The following is a 7,672-nucleotide window of genomic DNA, read 5'->3' as shown; positions in this document are numbered from 1 at the left end:
TGTCCTATCATAACATTCCACACATACTTAAAACCAAACAAAGAGTGGAGGAGTTCCATCTTTAAAGCTAAACAGGCATTTTGGACAACACATTCTTGACAGTGGAACCTGGACAACACTTATCAGACATGGTAGGGAAAGTTTTCACTCTGCATTATAAAAAAGACAGCTGGATATCAACTGTTAGAGAAATGAAATAAGAGAAAAAATTTTAATGAACCGTTTAAACTATTTTCTTAAAAAGACTTCTTCTACTGCCAGACATCTTGAATAGCCTCTTGATCAGTCATCTGGAAACAATACTTCACATAATTGATGAGCTTGGCTTTCACTTTGGGAAGAAAACCACCTTTTTCTATAATGGCTTGCATTTTCGCCTTAATGTCGTCTACAGAACTCTGTCCTTTTGGTTTTTTGGGAGTCTTTTCCTGTTTTTTGAAGGATTCTTGACCTTTTGATCTTGGTGTTGATGGTTTTGAGTCTTTTCCATTCTAGTTTGATTTTTGTGCATTTTTGGCTGGACTATCTCATATAGATTTCTTTACTGAAGACTTTTCTTCAGCTTCCTCATCATCAAAATCATCATCATCATCATCATCATCATATCAACTTCATATCATCTTCAACAGCAGCAAGTTTTACTTTTTTTCTGTGGAACCTTGCCTCTTCATCTTCTGACTCTGCATCTTCCACCACAGCTAGTAAGTGCTATCTACTAATATGCAGGGGGTCCTGAACCACATTTCAACCTAAGACCACAGGTGGGGTTATTTCAAAGCCTCCAAAGAAAACCATTCAGACATTTTCAAAGTTGCCAGTGTGACTTTAATTGGACTGCCTTCCTAATTCACTGCCTCTGATTCAACAATGTGCAATTCATCCTTTGCACCAGCCCCCAAACTGACCAGTCTTAAAGATTACTGGTGCTCATTTTTTTCATTATCTACCTTAAAGTGATCATCTGTCAGCCTTTAGTTCACAACTGAAAAGATAGTTCTGTACAATAATCAAAGTATTTATATTATGTGAACTTACATTACATGAACTGTGTAAATGACATGAGACCAGCAGATCTGTAAAGTCTTGACTTAGAAATTTAAGAGATCGCACAATTTTTTTTATATAAAGATCAGGTACAAAGTTTCAGGATATTAAAATGTACTCAATCAAATTCAATACTAACCATGGAAATATCGATTTTCAATAACATGCTAGAGATAAGAATTCAGTGGTTATCGAAAAAAGGAAAAAAGGCAAAACAGGTCTATCCCACAGGTTATGTACTATGGTGAAGAGTAGACATTTTTTAGTTTAAAAATATTTTCAAATATTCAAAGTATTATCAAATAGTTTCAAGTACAGAAGAATTCATAACAAATATACCTACCCACATATGGAGGGAAGGGTCTATTTTGTGAAGCCTTCTCAGAGAAAAATATTTGAGCTGAGACAATAAATGAATAGAATAGATATAGAATAAAAAAGCACTTTGAACAGATAATAGCTTTAGCTAATATGCAAAATTGTAATAGTGAGCATTTAAAGAACTGTAAAATCCCAGCATTGGAATGAAGATGACATTGACATAGTAATGCAAGGTGTTCCTGGAAGGGTATCTGGGACCTGTTCAGGCAGGATCTTCTACCATCTGAAACAGCTTGTCTTTTATTCTGAGGACAATGAGAAGCCACTGCCTAGTTTTTAATAGAGAAAATCTGTTATCGTATTTTTTTGAAGTTTATTCTCTCTGCATTGTAGAGACTGGTTTGAAGGAGGAAAGATGTTGCTAGCAAATGGATGTTAGAAGATTACCAATAAATTGAGAATGATGGTGACCTGGACCATGCTTGTGGTAATAAAGATGGACTGTATTACACAGATTTGTGAGATTTGGGGCTGATGGAGTAGAAGAAATCATGCGTGACTCCGAAGTTTCAAGCTTGAGCAACTAGGTAAATGATGGTGCCATTTATTTAAACTGAACATTGGAAGTGGGGAAGATTTAGAAGGTAATAACTCTAGTTTGACATGTTTAATTTGAGGTATCTTTGTGATATATAGGTGGAGATTTTGAATAGATGGTTTAATATTTATGGATGGAGCTCAGGCAAAAGTCTAGATATCAAATTAGTGAGTTTTACTGGAGATAGTTGGGCAAATTTCATTTTGTGGCCATGGGTATCTATCTCTTATCACTTGCCATTCAAATAATGACTTAATTTCTTATCCTTGAGGAAAATATAGGATTAATAAATTACACACATTAAGTAAAATATACAAATAATTGTGTGACACGGAAAGAATAATAATAATGTCAAAATTCTGGTGTAAAAATGTGTGTGTGTGTGTGTGTGTGGTAGCATAGTAGAGTAGGACGTTCCGCTTAATCTTGCAAATGAGATAGACAAGTTATGATAGGATGTCACTAATAAATCCATTCCAAATATTAATGTATGTGATACCTGGGGCCTGCCATTTCTGTCTCAAGAGTTATAATAAGAATGTATCAAAAAATGTACCCAATTTGAAACAAGATCCCAGCCTTATCTTGAGAGCTTGTCTACTAAATGTAAATAAATCCCTCTTTGTCCACCCATTTATTAAAGTTAGCTCTGATAGTTTGGTTCCCATGAATATTTGGAAAATCTCTCCTGTGGTAGAGGGCTAAAAGCAGTGCTAATAACATCTAATTAGCATTTACCTGAAGAGGAAACAAGTGGTCTGTTTCAAACACTACAAACAGAAACACCATCTCTTGGAATCCTGAAACATCCTTTACATTATGTGTAAAACAAACAAGGCAGATTCTATGTCTTTATTAAGATCTTTACTATTTCCAAGAAATCCTTATGAATTCTACCTGTATTACCTGAGATGCTAAACACATTAATATTTTTCTATGAATTATAAGTTGGCTAAATATTAATTTCTTGGAGTATACATTTTACCCCTCAAAAAATACATATACATGGCTCTACTATTTCCTAGATTTAAATATAATTGTAGAGAAGTCTGAGGTCAATCAATTTTATTACCTGTGTCATTGGCATGCTTTTTCTTGCCCTGATAGCTTTTATTTTGTCCCAATATTTCAAAGCTTTGTAACTTCACCCAAATATATCTACATATTGCTGATTTTCTGTGTAGTTTTTTCCTGAAACATTTATTTTCTTTTGACAGATTTCTTTCTCTCATTATTACATATAAATTTAAAAAAAGAAAAGAAAAGTCACTATCTTTCCTCTCTTTTGGTTTTGATTCTATCAATCGGTCGTCTTTTTCTTCTTTTGAGTTATATGAGTTGCTGTGGTATTGCATTTGTCATAACCATCCCTATAACTTAAATTTCTCATCTACATGATTTTCGTCTCCATAGTCTACATGTTTATTACAGACCTTTTTCCCAAGTCATTGATTCACTATTAGATTTTCTTCTGTTCTTCCCGGTTTTCTTTTTCTTTTTCTTTATTTCTAAGTTCTATAATAGTTTTGCTTCAATTTTAACTATTCCTCAAGTTGTATCTTACTCATCTATGTCACATTTCATAGCCCTTAAATAATCTTATATTTGTTATCTTTTTAACCATTAATGTTACTAAGAGAGTATAGAATATTTTTTGTTATTGGTTCTCTATAAAAAAATGTTGTTTATCTGTCTCATATAGTTTATATTACCTTTTACTTTTTAATATTTTGTACTGTTTCTGTGCAGTTGCTACTTTTTTCTGGTTATTTTTTTAAGCAGAGACTTTTCACATGTTTTTAATTTAATTCAGTATTTTTTCTCACCAGATATATCTTTGGTATATTCTCTTTCCTTGTGTTTACTACCATAACAAGTTGTTACTTGTACAATTACTTAAAAACACCAGTTTGAAGACTGTGGGCTGATGGTCTTTATTATGTGTTTCATTTTATTTTCTTGAGATTATGAGAGAGAGTGAGCAAGCAAGCAAGCAAGCATGAGTGGGGGGGAGGGGAGGACAGTGTGGGTTTGCAGTAGTTTTATAAGAAGGAGGTGGGTGGGCAGAGGAGAGGGAGAAGCAGACCCCACAATAGGCAGGGAGCCCAATGTAGGGCTTTTTTCCAGGACCTCAGGATCATGACCTGAGCCAAAGGCAGATGCTTAACTGACTGAGCCGCCTAGACGCCCCTCTGTGTTTCCTTTCTATATAGCTAAGGGATATCAGGTCGGGGGATATGGGACATATATGCTTATTTTAATTTTCTCTCAACTGTCAGAGTCCCTTGGGAAGACCATTGTGAGTACACATTAATAGTGATTGCAACAATAAACTTCTACTTCTGCCAGGGACAACCAGTCCATTCCTCTAATTCACCTATCTCCTTTCAGCTACTTTTCTCATTCTCCTTGCAACTAGAATTACAGGAAATAGACAAAAGTTAGGTACACTTTTATTTTAGCATACTGTTATTATTATTATTATTATTATTTTACTTTATGGTAATTTCTATTATGCAAAAGCAGCAGTTTGCTGCTCACTCAATTGGTGGGGACCATGGCTTATTTGAGGAAATAAAAAGTCCAGTGTGAATAGAAAGCAGAGAAAAAGACAGCATGGGTGATATGGAAATGTTGAAGTTGGAAGAATACACAGTAACCAGTCTACACAGTCTATGTATTAAATATTTACAAGGGTTTCAGCAGCTGAATGTTATGATGTGATTAGATCAGTATTTTTAAAAGCTATATCTTGTTACAGTATGGATAATAGATTAAAAGTGTTGTTGGTGAACAAGGCAGTCAAGCCCAGGATGATAATCACTTTTATTTGATTGGCATAATGAAAATTGACAGAAGCACATGGATTTATGATTGATTTGGTTGGCAAGATGATGGAACTTAGAGAAGACTAATTAGGAAGTATAAATTTGAGAAATACTGACATTCAAAAGTAATTAAGACTATAGGTATGGTCTCCTTCAGAAATCTAATATTGATTGAGGAAATCTGGGGACTTAGATCTGAGCCTTGCTAATTCCCACTATGCAAAGAGATGACAAAGAAAAATATGGGGGGGGGAGGGTAGGGAAGACTGCAAAAATTTGGTTAGGAATCTCGACAATGTCCTTTGGAATACATTGTTTCCCTTAGGCAAGATCCTTGCTATGCAGTAGTTTTACAAGAAGGCATTAGCCTGAAGTGGTTAAGAGCATGAGTTCTAGCATCAGGTAGCTGGGCTATTCTCAGGCCTTGGCCCTACTAACTGAACTATGGGATCTTCCACAACTTATAAACCTCTTTATGTCTCCATTACTCTTAAGTACAATAATTGATTTTATGACATAGAGTTTTGAGAGTTAAAATAAGCACCTGACATATAGTAATGCTGACAAAAAGCAGTAGCTACAATGTCTGCCATAACTGAATTCTAGAACTATGTTACCAAACTCACACTCTCTGTCAGGAAAGAGTTAAACTACATAGTTATGAAGACAAGGATTATATTTGTGAAATAACTCTAAAATTATAGAAAAAACTACATATTCAAAGATTATGCTAATCCATTTATTTTTATATATTTTTTAAGATTTTATTTTTAAGTAAACTCTACAGCAAACACGGGGCTTGAAACTACAACCCTGAGATCAAGAGTCACATGTTCTACCAACTGAGCCAGCCAGGCACCCCCGTATTAATCCATTTAAAGGAAAGTAGTCAGAGGTCTACAGTAATTAGAAAAGTCTTCATGAAGTTTATCCATTTAAATAGCTTAAAATGGAGTGCTGTGTTTGCAGTATGAAAAAGAATGAAGTGGTACCGATTAATTCCTGAATAACAAAACAGCCCAGGCTAAAAAGAAATCATTCAAATTCTTCATGATTCAGTGAGTTACCAATTTGGATTGAGTTCAGCTGGATGGTTCTTTCCTGATATCACCTAGAGTCACTTGTGTGGCTGCAAACATATGAAGCCTTGATTGCAATTGGGTTGTCCAAAATGTCCCCAGTCACATGTCTGATGCTTGGGGCTTGCTGTCAAATGGTTGATATAGGGACGTTTATCTGGGTTGATTTGTCTCTGCTCCACTCAGTTTCTCACCCTCTAGTACACTAGACCAGGCATCTGTACAGCTAGTGTTTGGGGCAGCATTCCAAGAAAGAGAAAATAGAATCTGTAAGACTTTTTAAGACCTAGGTTTAGTATTCCCACAACTTTGCTTCCTCTGAATTTTGTTGGTCAAAGAAAGTCATAATGCAAGAGAATGGAGAAATGGGTTCTACTTCTTGAAGGGAAAAAAAATAAAGACTCATTGAAGAAGTAAATACATGCATATAGGGATGGGAGAAAAGTGCATTCAAGGGGAAATTGCAAATGACAGGAAAGAAGAGCATACATGACAATAATATGAACTACTGCATGTTGAAATGTTAAGCCAGGCTCGTCTGCTTAGAGCAGAAATTTTTGTGTGAAGTTTTGAGTTATATAAAGTATTAACTTACAGAGTTTCTAGAAAAACACTATCTTGATAGAATTATAGTCTAAGTTATGAAAGTGAGCCAAACATAAAACTTTAAATCATTAAAAAAGTAAAAAGAAGGTGAAAAATATTTTTCTTGACCCTATACTAATATTCATATATTATTATTTAAATGGGTAATCAATGCCTTTAAAGTCTTAGAGACATTTTGCTTTCTTTTGTTTGTACTAAGTATTTTAAATAGGGTATGATCTTAGGACATTTCAATTCAGACAACACACCTTTCACTTGCACAGGAATCAAATGTAGGTACTGGTCAACCTATTGAACAGTTTAGGTGTATAATATTGGATTTAGAACTTTTCATTTGACTATTTTAGAAAAATATAGTTTCAGGGGTGCCTGGAATGCTCAGTAGGTTAAGCGGTCGACTCTTGATTTCAGCTCAGATCATGATCTCAGGCTCGCAGGGTTAAGCCCCATGTTGGACTCTGCACTGGGCGTGGAGCCTGCTTAAGATTCTCTCTCTCCCTCTTCCTCTGCCCCTCACCGCCTCTCTATAAATAAATAAATAAATAGAAAAATATAGTTTCCTGTTTGTAGGAATAGAAAGATACTAGCCTGGAATGACTGTAACTCTGGCTTCTAACTCTGACTAAGCCATTGATGTGTATTTATATCATGAAGTTACTAATGCTATTTTTATTTCCTCATCAAACAGTAAGGGGATTGGCCAATATTTGTTTTAACGTGCTTTGGATCTCTAATATTATATAATCTTATTATTCAAAGGCAATGTGGAAAAATAACTTAACTTCACAGTGCAGAAAGTATAGAATTAAAGTATAGAGTAACACTGTGAAAAATTGAAGAATAATGCAGCTAAAACGAGACCACCACTTAGGAAATGTCAGTGTGAGGAAAAGGTACTGAAAGCGGAAAGGAAGTGAAAAGCCAATGATTAATCCTCAGAGAGAGAGGGGGATGGAGCCAACACCTGTTAAAAGGCTTAGTAACTGAGAAAGAAAACAAATAGAAAACAGTTATCAGCAAGAGTGAATATCAAATTCAGAGAAACTGAGCGTCTTTACATAGTGATCATATTTGAAACCTGGAGAGAACCTGGAGAGACTTTTCTCTAGAGGTTACGGAAAAAAACTAGGACAATGGCTACATTTGGTAACAAAAAGAAAAAAATAAAACAACTATCACTGATGAAAAAAAAAAAG

At 34.8% G+C, this 7,672-nt stretch overlaps 1 pseudogene; it reads right to left on the bottom strand.

The window, feature by feature from the left end:
- Positions 1-236: 236 nt before the first annotated feature.
- LOC112819436 (nucleophosmin pseudogene) lies at positions 237-2,752 on the bottom strand (annotated as a pseudogene).
- Positions 2,753-7,672: the final 4,920 nt, after the last annotated feature.

Source organism: Callorhinus ursinus, unplaced genomic scaffold (assembly GCF_003265705.2).
Source record: "Callorhinus ursinus isolate GAN/ISIS: 27379988/994484 unplaced genomic scaffold, GSC_fseal_2.0 scaffold6, whole genome shotgun sequence".
NCBI lineage: Eukaryota > Metazoa > Chordata > Mammalia > Carnivora > Otariidae > Callorhinus > Callorhinus ursinus.
This window is presented reverse-complemented; position numbering and strand designations above follow the sequence as displayed.